Source organism: Lissotriton vulgaris, unplaced genomic scaffold (genome assembly GCF_964263255.1).
Source record: "Lissotriton vulgaris unplaced genomic scaffold, aLisVul1.2 SCAFFOLD_797, whole genome shotgun sequence".
NCBI lineage: Eukaryota > Metazoa > Chordata > Amphibia > Caudata > Salamandridae > Lissotriton > Lissotriton vulgaris.
In genome coordinates this window covers 749,840-763,102 of record NW_028255715.1, presented here as the reverse complement: position 1 = coordinate 763,102, position 13,263 = coordinate 749,840, and the positions used below count along the sequence as shown (strand labels likewise).

The 13,263-nt window shown below is 42.6% G+C and overlaps 1 long non-coding RNA gene across 1 annotated transcript in view; it reads left to right on the top strand.

The window, feature by feature from the left end:
- The window catches only part of LOC147659030 (uncharacterized), a 34,079-nt gene extending 26,691 nt beyond the window's left edge, over window positions 1-7,388 (top strand). The window contains exon 2 of the long non-coding RNA XR_015307334.1: window positions 7,202-7,388. This is a non-coding gene — a long non-coding RNA (uncharacterized LOC147659030). The remainder of the gene's footprint in view (window positions 1-7,201) is intronic.
- The last annotated feature ends 5,875 nt before the right edge of the window (window positions 7,389-13,263 follow it).

Below are 13,263 nucleotides of genomic sequence, written 5' to 3'. Positions count from 1 at the left end.
TACACGAGCACTGAGTTTTATATAATTGCGAAAAGACCTCGGGCCGTGGGGGGGGGGGGGTGTGGCACAACAGCCAGAGCTGCCTACCTTGGAGCTGGGGAACCAGGCTCGAGCCTTCTGGCGAAATCACTTAATCTCGATGCCCCTATCAAAAACAAGCATTTGCAATGCAATAGATCTCGCCTTTGGGAGCATTTGAGCTATTGGCATTGTAAATGGCAATGTCTTATATTTATGTGTTTTGAAGACCTGCAAGCGGTGCGTAAACACGCACTTTGTACCAGAGGGAAGGCTGGCAGCAAAAGAGGCGCAGTTACTTCCAGCCTTGCTTCTCGTAAGCAAGGACTATAAGTACAAAGTGCATGTTTACACACCGCTTGCAGGTTTTCCAAACACAAATAAAAGAAATTGCTATTTACAATGCCAAAAGCTCAAACTCTTGCAAATGCGAGACCTATTGCATTGCAAATGCTTGTTATATTATGGGTATATTACAAGACACTCTTCTGTAGCTTAATATGCACTGGAGATATTGATGTACTGTAATTAAAGAAACAGCAACGAATTACCTAAACATATGAGACCACAAGAGCATGACCTTGTGCCAAAAGAAACATTTTGAAACCAACTCTACAGGGTCTCAACTTGTTTGAAAGGGTAGTAGTGTGCGTATCAAGGCTGTTTGAGAGGGAAAACATGGCAATTATCACAGTTCACTGAGTCCAATAGGGATCTGGGCCCCAGTGACATTTTACCTGCTGCACCAAGGGTAGCTACGCCCCTGTGGAAGAGTATAAAAGCCCATGACGGGCACTCCGAGCAAAGCTCTCAAGTATGAGCCACAGAGAAAACTATTTCCCCAGTAATCCTCAGCCCTTTCTCCTCTAGATTTTCATTTACTCTATTTATTCAGCCCTCTTGACAGAATATCAGGCTCCTAGCTGCACTCACACATTTGTTGGTGTCTAAACCCTCGCCTTCCTTACATTTATACTTTTTCACTGAATATGGCACAGCTGTCCTCATCCTCCCCCTTGCCTCTAACCCCTAACCACCCCTGGCTCATGTATTTGCTGGAATTCATTGAAATTAGTCTGCGTAGTTCTTTTGTGTCTGAAGACCGTACAACCCCCTCCCTTTACTACGTAATATACAAAGATGTGTGCTTGATGTTCAGAAGAGTACATGAAACCTGATGAGGCCCAATACACGTGTGCGACATCCAGAGCAAGACGTCATGAGCATGTGGCAGCCAGTAGCCATGGTGTGTGTTTACAATAGGCACAGTGGGTACAATGAAGAGCGCTTGGTCAGGCGCGCCACCACGGTCACGCACTGGGATGTATTCAAGGATCCAATGCTTTCTTAGAGTTGGAGTTCTTGTTCACACAACAAAAATACTTTGGCTTAAATGTCCAGGTCACAGGGGTTTGTGAATGGACAACAGCGCTGGCGGATCGGGTCTCCGATGACTCTGAACAATCTAGTAATCTTAGACAGTACCTCTTCCAGGTTACCATAAGCAAGGCTTTAAATGGGATAAGAAAACAAGCATTTGCAATGCAATAGGTCTCGCATTAGGAAAGTTTGAGCTATTGGTCTTGTAAATGACAATTTTTTTATTTATGTGTTTTTGAAAATAGCTAAATTAATAGCTTTGTCATTTACAATGCCAATAGTTATAACTTTCGCAAATGTGACACCTATAGCATTTGTACTGCAACATGTTTTGTATTTACGTGACTTAGATGTATTGATATTACAAATAACAATGGCTTTTAATTTTTTTAAATAATTAATACTTAAATAAAAGTGATTGTAATTTATAATGGCAATAGCTTAAACTTTTGTAAATAACTTTTGTAAAGATTATGTTCAGTGTATTTTATTGTGACGAAAATCAAAGAACAGAAGTGAAATATTAACATCTTTTTGTGACATTTGTAATAACGCTTGAAACATTGAGAGAACATATTTGAACCAGTGATGCTGTGGTGGTGCTGAGTGATGCTGTGGTTGCGCAGAGTAATGCTGTAGTTGTGTGAGTGATGCTGTGGTTGCGCTGAGTGATGCTGTGGTTGCGCATTAGTGTTGCTGTGGTGGTGCTGAGTGGTGCTGAGTGATAATGTGGTGGTGCTGTGGTGGTGCTGAGTGATGCTGTGGTTACGCTGAGTGATGCTGAGTGGTGCTGGGTGGTGCTGAGTGATGCTGTGGTGGTGCTGAGTGATAATGTGGTGGTGCTGAGTGGTGCTGTGGTAGTGCTAAATGATGCTGTGGTGGTGCTGAGTGGTGCTGTGGTGGTGCTGAGTGGTGCTGTGGTGGTGCTAAATGATGCTGTGGTGGTGCTGAGTGGTGCTGCTGAGTGATAATGTGGTGCTGCTGAGTGATAATGTGGTGGTGCTGAGTGGTGCTGTGCTGGTGCTGAGTGATAATGTGGATGCTGTGGTGGTGCTGAGTGATGCTGAGGTGGTGCTGAGTGGTGCTGTGGTGTTGCGGAGTGATGCTGTGGTGGTGCCGAGTGGTGCTGTGGTGGTGCTGAGTGATAATGTGGTGGTGCTGAGTGGTGGTGCTGAGTGGTGCTGAGTGTTGCTGTGGTGGTGCCGAGTGGTGCGGTCATTTAACAAAGTTTCAAGATTCAATATTTCTACGCAGGGTGCAAAGAGAAACAGAATGCCCGAGCATTTATTGGTATATAAGGAAAGAGGCTTCTCCTTAGAGAAAAATGTGTTCACTACAGAGGAAGAATACATCTGCAGATATGCAACAGATTGCCTTACTCAAAAGAGGTATTATTGTCTGTTTCTATGTAAAATTCTTCAATAGTCATGCCTGAAACTCTACAACTGACAAAGGGCTGAAGTGCCAGCGCGAACAGCTGAGCAGAGAGGGGGGTCCACTTCACCTGAAGTAAGTTGGGTCAATTAACTCCGAAAAGCACTTCCACTGATGCAGTGTACAGAACTGACAGGAACGACAAATCAAGCATTAAATTAATCAAGAAAGAAAAAACGGACCAGAGTGGCCAACAAAAACCCCAAGGCCTTCACAAAAAGATCACTCTCTCATGCCTCCAGAAATTGACATTTTTGGCAACACATGTTTTTTGTGCAATGCCAGGCCCTCTTTGTTGTCTTAAGTGTGTGGTTTGTCATCCTTGTTGATTCAAGGCACCCTATTCAGGAGAGCATTTTTGGCTTAGCACCACCCTCTTTGAAAGGCTCGGCTCTCCCTTTCATCAGTGCTCTCTGCTTGTTTGCTGCTTAAAGATGTCCCCGGGCCGCTCCGGCGTGCAGTCAGGCCTCAGAAACGAGGAAGCCTGCTGTGTGGGAAACGCGCATTTCATGTCTTACATTGTATGTGGTCCAGAGGCACGTGCTTGGTCTAGCGCTTGGTCTAAAAAAACTGATGACACTACAATATATTTCTGAGTCAGAAATTAAAAAGAGAGGAAAAGGTTTATTGTGTGGGCAATCCTAAGGGACCCCTTGGGGCCCTAAGGGAGAATTGTGGGCATAGGGGGTGTAATGAGCGTACATTTGCCCCAGGAAGCAGTAGTTTACAAGGAAGGGCTGAGCCACTGATTGGACAAAATGGGCACGAGACTACATATGACCAACCAATGGCAGCACAGCGTGGCATAAAGATGACTAGAGCTATTTAATTTTATGGGGCACTGAAAATATTGTATCAAAGTCACTGGTAAGTGAATAAGAATATTTCGTAGCATCTTTCAACACAATGGGGAGAGAGGGAATTACAAATATTCAGAGCGCACACAGACACACATGCCGCCATTCAGCAAAACAAATGGACACAAATCAAGATGCAATCTACAGAGTGAGTGTACATTCTGCACATTCATAAGTGAGTCAGACAGAATGAAGCAGACACATTTTGTGTGAAATACACCGTAATTTCAGTGTAACAGACAGATTCTTAACATTGTGACATACCCACATGCAGTTTAGTGTTGCATAAACCTATTCAGTAAAGAGTGACAAATCGCATGCATGGATACAGAGACATCCTGCACAGAGTGACACGCGCCCTTGCCACAGTGGGATACAGATGCATGAGGCACAGATTGGGTTCCAGCACGAAAACCAGATAAACAAGGCTGTTAATGAGGGGGGAGTGATGGGGATGAAAGCGCTAGCGGGCACATGCTGGCAAATGGTGACCTGCTGAGCGCGTGAATGTGAAGAGCGGCCGTGGGAGGTGGGAGGGAAAGCAGGTAGCAACTGATGCAGATGGGTGAAATGCATTTTAAAGAGACCTTACATTCAGAAAAGCAATATGGTGCTAGAAACAGCGCATTGTTTCTCTCCAACTTACATGTTATCCAGTTTACACATACTAACTACTAATATATATCATATTGATTCTAGAGGAGAACTGGAAATGGGTTACACCTTGTAGAAGCATCCTAAGAGCAATGTTTATAATGGAAACAAAATACAAATTGAAACGTGTAATGCAGCTCCACTTCGAGAAGCACTGGTGAACTGAGAAGCACTTGCAAGCAGGCAACAATGACAATGAGGGCTGAAAACGGAACACAGCTACTGCATGAAGACAGAAACGAATGTTTAACTGTAATGTATTATGGTTCAAAGAAACTCGTGCCTGGATTCAATATGAACAAAATTACATTTGCAATTTAGATAACATACACAACAAGCTATTGGCATTGCTGTGGGGAGGGGGGGGGGGGGGGGAGAAATGCGAGACAGACAGTACAGCTGGCCGGCCGTGGGCAGTGAATAATTAGGGGAGGAGAAATGCCTGAGGCCGAGCGAGCGCATGCTGGGGGAAGCTTCAGAAGGTAGTGGGACGGAGGCTGATTGCTTTGATATGGACGCAGATGGTGTCTGTGGGGGCGCATTTACGAGACCACATGCACTTCTAGAAATCCGCTTTTTGAGAGCTTAGGTTAGCTGTTAGTTTAGCCCCTATAAGTCTCCTCCTATCCATTCCTGCGGAATGGGATAGGCAGAGACCTAAAAACTGTGGGGTCTCTCAAAGGGGCATGATCGATGTAATTAAAGGCATGGCTTAAAAACACGTAAGCTGAAAATCTATGCTTAGCATAGAGTGCCTCCGACTGCTATTTTGCTACATCCAAATATATAATCCACATTACACAAACAAAAAACAAGCACTATTGGCTTTGTCAATGGTTGTCAGATGCATAACAGAATAAGCACCAACCATGGCTTCGTAGTAGAGCATATTGAAATTGCTTCAATTCTGAAATGGTGAGATTGTGAAAGTACTAAAACGAGTATCTTTGAAGTGCAGTGATACTGCTGCAGAGTTGAGATTCCTTTTTCCTGATGGTGAGGGTACAAATGGGGAGCCTGATAGAGACCAGTCTCAGTACCTGGTTTTCAGAACTGTCGGTGCTGAGCAAATACGTCCCGTCCTGCGAGCGGTGCATACGACCCCATTGTGAATAAGCGCGGCCGCTACAGTTAAAGCGGACCACACTGTAATTAAAATAAATACAACACTAAAAGTGTGCAGCATGCTGCGATGTAATGGAACATCATTAAAAATCAGCTGAAGCAGCGCATGTGATGCCTCCAGTTAGAGAAACGAATTAAAGAAAATAGTGCCAGTTGCCATGGGAGGTTACAAAGGAAAATAAGGCGGCACTATGGAGTGACTATCAAGCCGATTCACAAATCAGAAGCCAGCATTTATGAAGGGCAATAAAACAAGCAAATGAAAAATATGGGCGAAGTGGGCGTGGCTTCAAATGTATACTCCAACACAGCATGTCTTGCAGGGCACCTAAATAAGGATTTATCCAGCTTACATTCTCATTGTAAATGTTTTTCCTCAAAGGCATACACTTTGTGACCAGGGGCGTAGCTCCAGGGGGGTGTATGTGCCCCGCTAGGAAATGTATTCTGTAGCAAGCAGTTGTGTACAAATGCTGTCAGTCGGGTAATGTGAAGTATCAGTCGGATTTCATATGAGAGTTTTACATGTCCAAACTGACAAAACACACAAACTCTGTCTCATCTATGTATTGAAGGCCTTAAAAATGTTGATTAGTTTGAAATATATTGTGTTTTAAGTACCCCTAACAATCAGCACTCCTCTCTCTTTCGACTGCCCTTTAAGCCCACCTCATGTCTGGCTCCTCATATAATGTGTTTTAACAAGATGTCCCAGCGTGATTGTTATAAAATTAATCATACTGCCCAAGCTACGCCCCTCTTTGTGACTGCTTACAGTTCGAACGGATGCAGGTCTCCTAATTGCTGCCGAATGAACCGAAGTAAGCCCCAAAATGAACCAGTCACCCCACCTTATGCATCCCCTCATCTGAGTCTCTGTGTAACTACTGAACATATTTTCGCTCATTCCTTATTGGAGCACACTCCTGCTATATGCAGATATATGGAGTGCCGAACTCTATGCGTCCCAGTTACTGTCTTACTTGATAAAAAAAACTCTTATCCAGAAAATACAAAGACCATTCTCTCCACTGAGAAAAACACTAATCCCCCTGAATGTAATATTTGGTATGCCTTTAATGTGGATGCCTCCTTAGTCCCTAAAGCTTTTTCTGTTTCCTGATCCCTCAAATCAAGACACTCTTCTTTATCAGCAAGATTTTCCTTCTGAAATCCAATTTCAGCACTATGTATTTTACTTCTAAAGAAGTTGCTGTTCTTTAATTTAATCATAAAAAAACGTTTTCAACTCACCTACCTGAGCATATGGATATTTATATAAATTACAGGTACATTATTGCTTAAGAAACTCTCCTCCAAAAATAGCTATTAGGAATAACCCTCTGTACATACCTGTAGATATTCCTGAAAACAATATATGCCAAATGTTATGAACAACTCTACTATGGTGTACGTGATATACATTGTTTCGAAAAATGCCTGTATATTTACCCACTCACTGGGCAGACACGGTCGTCATCCTTGACACTCTTGGTAACTTGTACACGTGAGAGAAAATTCACAGCCTTCATTGCACTGTGAACTGTACTCTCGCAATGGCAAAGAAACACATCTTATATGTGGTACACTGCTCCCAACCCCTCCCGGGCCCAGTCCGTGCTACGCAGAAACAGAACATCCCAAATCGAAGCCAGCAGGGATGACAAGCGTGGTGTAGGGGCGAAGTTACAAAAGGAGGCGTGTAAACGTAACCATATCCGTTTCTCTTGCAGGAAACACAGAGGACAAGAGGCAAACCAGCAAGGAGCATCCTGGCCAGCGCTGCTGCTTACCAGAGGGGCCCTGTTACCTCAACCCGCAGCGAGGGTCCTGAACCGGACTAACGAACGATCCGCACGAAAATGGCATTTCTGTCGCTAACAGGAATAAAGCAGATGCTCGTGTGCATGTTATCTCGTAGTATCTTTGCAGGGACATTCTTTTAATTCACTGCCTCACTGAGTGCAGCTGCAAGCAGTTTCGTGTGGCACCTCTGTAAACAGTGTATGCACCACGACCAGGCGTCAGGCTTTAGTCTTGGCATGATTTCATGCAGTCCTCCACCTCCAGATTAAAAAATAAATAAAAGTCCAAAACTCCCCTAGTAGCATAACCTCCTAAAATGCTATTATGATTGGTGATTAATACTGAATAAAGCAGATGGTGAGGGGCTCAACTCACAGGTAACATGACGTTCAGTGGTACACCTGTGCTGCACATATTAAAGGTAAAGTGTGTCCAACACTGTTCACAACACAGGCAGCGATGGCATATGGAACTTCAGTGCAAGCGCACACTGACTGACAAGGCATGAACAGCACACAGCAGTGCAAGACTACTTACAACACAAACATGTACTGAATGGCAAGTGCAGTGCAAGCTTTGAGACCACACGGGAAAGTGGTTAATAGGTCTTTTTTCTTATTTCTTAGGAGAAGGTACACACAACCGACCCCGGTGTCAGCCTCGGAAGCTTCAGTCTCCAGGCAACCTAAAATCACATGACATACATAGAATGAAGTAGCAGGCATTCTTTAGATATATTAAGCATTGATAAACACAAAATGTTCCTTCCTAAAACATATATACATATATATTCACTGAAAAAACCATAGGTTTCACACCAGTTATAGTTAGGTGGAAATTTTACTCGCATAAAACTATTGAAATTCCCACGTTATAGTTAGTTGGACTCACTATAACTTGCGCGTGCAATGCACTGCTGATGACGTCACATATTACATCACTCATGACATGGTCAGTGGCATCACTCATGACATCACTGATGACATTTCAAATGACATCACTGATGACAACATCCTTGTGACAAAGTGGCAGACCTCCTATCAGCATAAAATAACCCTTGGCACACACATTAAAAAATAGAAACTAACATTTTCTTGAAAAAGGAGAAACCAATACCAATTACAACAACTTATTAGGTAATTCCAACATCTACATACACATCCACTCATTCACCAACAGTTCTATATAGTCACTCATGCATGTACTTACTCATCATATGTACTCATACACCTATACATCCTGTTACACACTAATACACATCCATATAGTTACTCACACACAAATTCACACATGCAAATAAACTATCAAAAAACCATTTACTTGATTATACTGCTATATACACACCACTACACATACTTCTACAGAAACAGAAACATATTTACTCTTAAATAATCAAGTATAAAAACACATACTCACTAACCCACCCATACACACAATCATCCACCCATACAGTCTTGCACACATGCTGTCTTCAAAATACATACAAATAGTGAGTCACTCATTCATGCATCTGTGCTCTAAGTAATATCCCCCACCGAACCATACAGACACTGATACTGATACTCAAAAAAACAACTAATAACCCATATACACACTCATGTAGCTACTCACCAACCCATGCAGCCACTTATACACAAAGTGAGACACAGATACAGATATTTAAATATTTAAACATTACTCGTTAATATATGTATTCACTAAGATACATTTAATAAGTCAGTTAACCAATCAATTTTGCACAAAAAAAACATCAATTTAGACATTTATTTACCCATTTATTCTTCCATCAACCTTTAGATATACATATATAAAAAATATTTATTTTTCAGAAAGATACACATTCACTGGATGATGTCATTTGAGATGTCATCAGTGATGTCATGAGTGATGTCACTGACCATGTCATGAGTGATGTAATATGTGACGTCATCAGCAGTGCATTGCACGCGCAAGTTATAGTGAGTCCAACTAACTATAACGTGGGAATTTCAATAGTTTTATGCGAGTATAATTTCCACCTAACTAGAACTGGTGTGAAACCTATGGTTTTTTCAGTGAATTTAATAGGTTTTTTAAATGCTAATTCCTAACTATAACTGGTGTGAAACATATGGTTTTTTCAGTGAATATATATATATATATATATATATATATATATATATATATATATATATATATATATATATATATATTCACTGAAAAAACCATAGGTTATAGACCATATATAGTTAGGAATTTGCATTTACAAAACCTTGAAAATTCACTGAAAAAACCATAGGTTAGAGACCATATATAGTTAGCTGGACATTTTATTGATATAAAACCAATGAAATTCCATATATAGTTAGTTGCACTAACTATATATTTCGCGCATCCGCAATCCAATGCTGATGATGTCACATATTACATCATTCATGACATGGTCAGTGACATCACTGATGACATCTCAAATGACATCACTGATGACATCATCCAATGTCTGTTTTTTTAAAGTTTAAATAGGTTTTACATATTGAAGAATGAGTGGATGTATAAGAGTATGGACGAAGGATTTGATTGTATAAGTGAGTAAGTATGTGTTAGTATATGTGTGAAAATGTAAGCTGTTCTGTGTTTAATTGTATAGATGAAGAAATCAAAGTGTGATTGATTCTTTACAGGACTGACTAGGTGTGTAAGTAACTCCATGGATGAGTGGCAGTGTGCGAGTGTCTGCATAGGTGTATGAGTCATTATGATAGTGTTGTAATAATGAGTGACTGTATGTACGAGTGATTGTATGGGTGAATGAGTGAATGTGTGTGTAGACGTAGGAATCGGTGAGTGCGTATGTAGTAACTGGTATTGGTGTGTCAATGGTTTCAAAAATGATACTCTGTATTTAACACTAGGTGTAACAGAGGTTATATTAGAGTGTGAGGAGGTGCATTGTATTATCACATGAAGTATATCATCTAACTAAATTAGATTGACTAAATTCCCACCGATCTCTCTACAAGAGTTTATCACTTCTTCATAAAGTCAGTTCGGGATCCCCTAACGACTGCTGCCCCCCGCAAGTTCTTAAAGAAGCCCTTCTTGCTTGCCCGGGCCCCCCGCTAGCATTACTCAACAACTCTCTTGCTACCGGAGTGGTCCCATCCTCCTTCAAGCAAGCTGCCGTTTTACCAATTCTGAAGAAACCCAATGCAGACCCTACAATACTCAGCAATTATAGACCAATTTCCCTCCTCCCCTACTTAGGCAAGATTCTGGAAACATACGTGACCCGCTGTTTGAGCTCTTTCATAGAGCAATCATCGTTTTTAGATCCTCAACAAGCTGGATTTCGACCCCTCCATTCCACGAGGCGGTCATAGTGGCAGTCATGGACACCCTTAGGAAAGGAGCTGACAAAAACATCGCTCAAGCCCTTGTCCTACTGGATCTCTCTGCGGCATTCGACACGGTCGATCACACCATCTTGATCGACCGTGTCTCCAATGCCGGCATCCAAGGAGTGGCCCTTGACTGGCTCAAATCCTTCCTCCACCAGCGCTCACAGTCCGTCCACCTCTCCACTTTTTCCGCACCCTGCACTCCCCTTCACTGTGGTGTCCCACAAGGTTCGGCACTATCCCCTCTTCTTTTTAATTTATATCTCCAACCAGTGTTAGCCACCCTCCGCAACTTCCCAGTCACAATTTATAATTATGCCGATGATCTGCAGTTAATTTTCCCTGTCGATTCCCTCCCCTCTTCCCGCACCAACTTCCAGTCCACCATGCTAACCATAGCAGAGTGGATGTATCACAGCCACTTAAAGTTAAACCCCACCAAGACTGAGCTCGTCTTGGTGGGTGGCCCCAATCACCCATGGAATGCCTCCTTCTGGCCTACATCTCTGGGGACGGCACCCACTCCTGTGAGCTCCGTCAAAAGCCTGGGGGTGATCATCTCCCAAGATCTATCAATGAGACCCCACATCAACGCGGTAACTTCTGCCTGCTTCTTCCACCTCAGGCGAATTCGCAAGATCAGCAGGTTTCTTAATAAAGAAGCCCTGACCCAGGTTGTCATTGTGCTCATCACCTCCAGGCTTGACTACGCCAACATTTTGTACGCAGGAATTCCTGCATGTCACCTCCATCGACTTCAGTTGGTGCAGAATCAAGCTGCCCGCCTGATTTTCTGCCAGCCCAAACACCAGCACGTCACCCCCCTACTCCGTAGTCTGCATTGGCTCCCTGTCTCAAAACGCTGCATCTTCAAACTGGCATGTACCACCTTTAAGGCCCTTGAGGACGCAGCTCCTAGGTTCATCTCATCAGCTTTGTCTCGTCATATTCCTGCCAGAGCTCTTCGCTCAGCATCTTTGAATCTCCTTGAGGTCCCCAGATTTAAAAGAAAAAGGCACGGTGGCCTGAGCTTCTCTGTCCTGGCTCCCGCCACCTGGAACTCCCTACCCCTCTCTCTTCGTCTCTGCCCAAAGTACGATAGCTTTCGTACTCTCCTAAAAACTCTGTTCTTTCAAGCGGCCTATGACTAATCCCCTTCCTGGATCACCGCAATCTTTATCAAGAGCGCCAAGAAACCGATGGTGATAGTGCGCTGTATAAATAATTTTAATAGAATAGAATAGAATAATAGAATAGAATAATAGTGGTGTGATCATTGATGTCAAATGAGATGTCATCAGTGATGTCATCAGTGATGTCACTGACCATGTCATGAATGATATAATATGTGACATCATCAGCATTGGATTGCGGATGTGCAAAATATATAGGGGGTCAGGAGGGGTCTACCTTTCCCCCTTTCCTTCATTTCCCCCTTTTTTTTTTCCACCTCTTGTCTCTTGATCCTAGCGAGAGACAAGATGGCGGCCGCTCCGGACTGTTTACAATGTTGACAGCCAATCAGCTTCTCCTCAGACTCCCGTTACGTTGCCGGTTAGCTTCCCGGTTAGCTGCCCGGTTCGCAATTTTTTTTTTTTTTTTTTGCCCCGCGGGGCACTTTAATATCCCCCTCATCAATCCTAGGGGGTCAGGAGGGGTCTACCTTGCCCCTTTCCTTCTTTTCCCCCTTTGTTTTTCACCACATCTTGTCTCTCGATCCTACCGAGAGACAAGATGGCGGCCGCTCCGGACTGTTTAGAATGTTGACAGACACCGGAGAGCCAACCAGCTTCGCGAAGTTCCGGGGCGCTAACCGGAGCGCTGTCACAGATATATATATTTTTTAAAACGTTAATTTCTCAAAATCCATTGGAGCACATATATTGAGACATAGCAAAGGCACGTCGGGCAAACCATATCTACAATTTTGCCAAGTTTCATGTAAATCCATTCAGCCGTTCGAGCTAAAAGTGAGTCCAACCGCCCTATGGAAAAATGAATGGGAAAAACGCGTTTTGAGACCCCCCTTTTTTCTCGGCCCCCCCCTTGACAAAACCCCCCCAAATTTTCAGGGGCTGCTCAGAAACAAAATGTACCATTTTCCTGTAAATTTCAGCCAATTCCGTCCACAAACGCCAAAGTTATTCGACATAGGATTTTTTTCCTATGGGATTTCTGAAAATTCTAACTATATATACCTACTGGCTATCGCCAGTAGGATATATATATATATATATATATATATATATATATATATATATATATATATATATATATATATAATTTCTATGGCAAAATGAACCCCCTCATTTTGTTCCTTTGCAAATTAAATGTTTTAAGTGTTAACACTTTATTCCAATCAAGATGACTTCAGGTGTGCCATACTTTTGTCATAAGTAAGACTGTTAGCGCTCTAGTTGTTCTTTAGAACACTCTGGGACATTCTGTCATTGGGCTATAGTTGGGCTACATCTGGCTGATAATTGGGCTACATTTGGGCTCTTTTGTCTCCGATGGCCATCTTGGGAGACTGCATATCAGAATTTTTTAATGAAATATAAGAGGATTTGAGAAGTCACTCAAAATGTGCCCTAATTTTTCTTTCTTCAGCA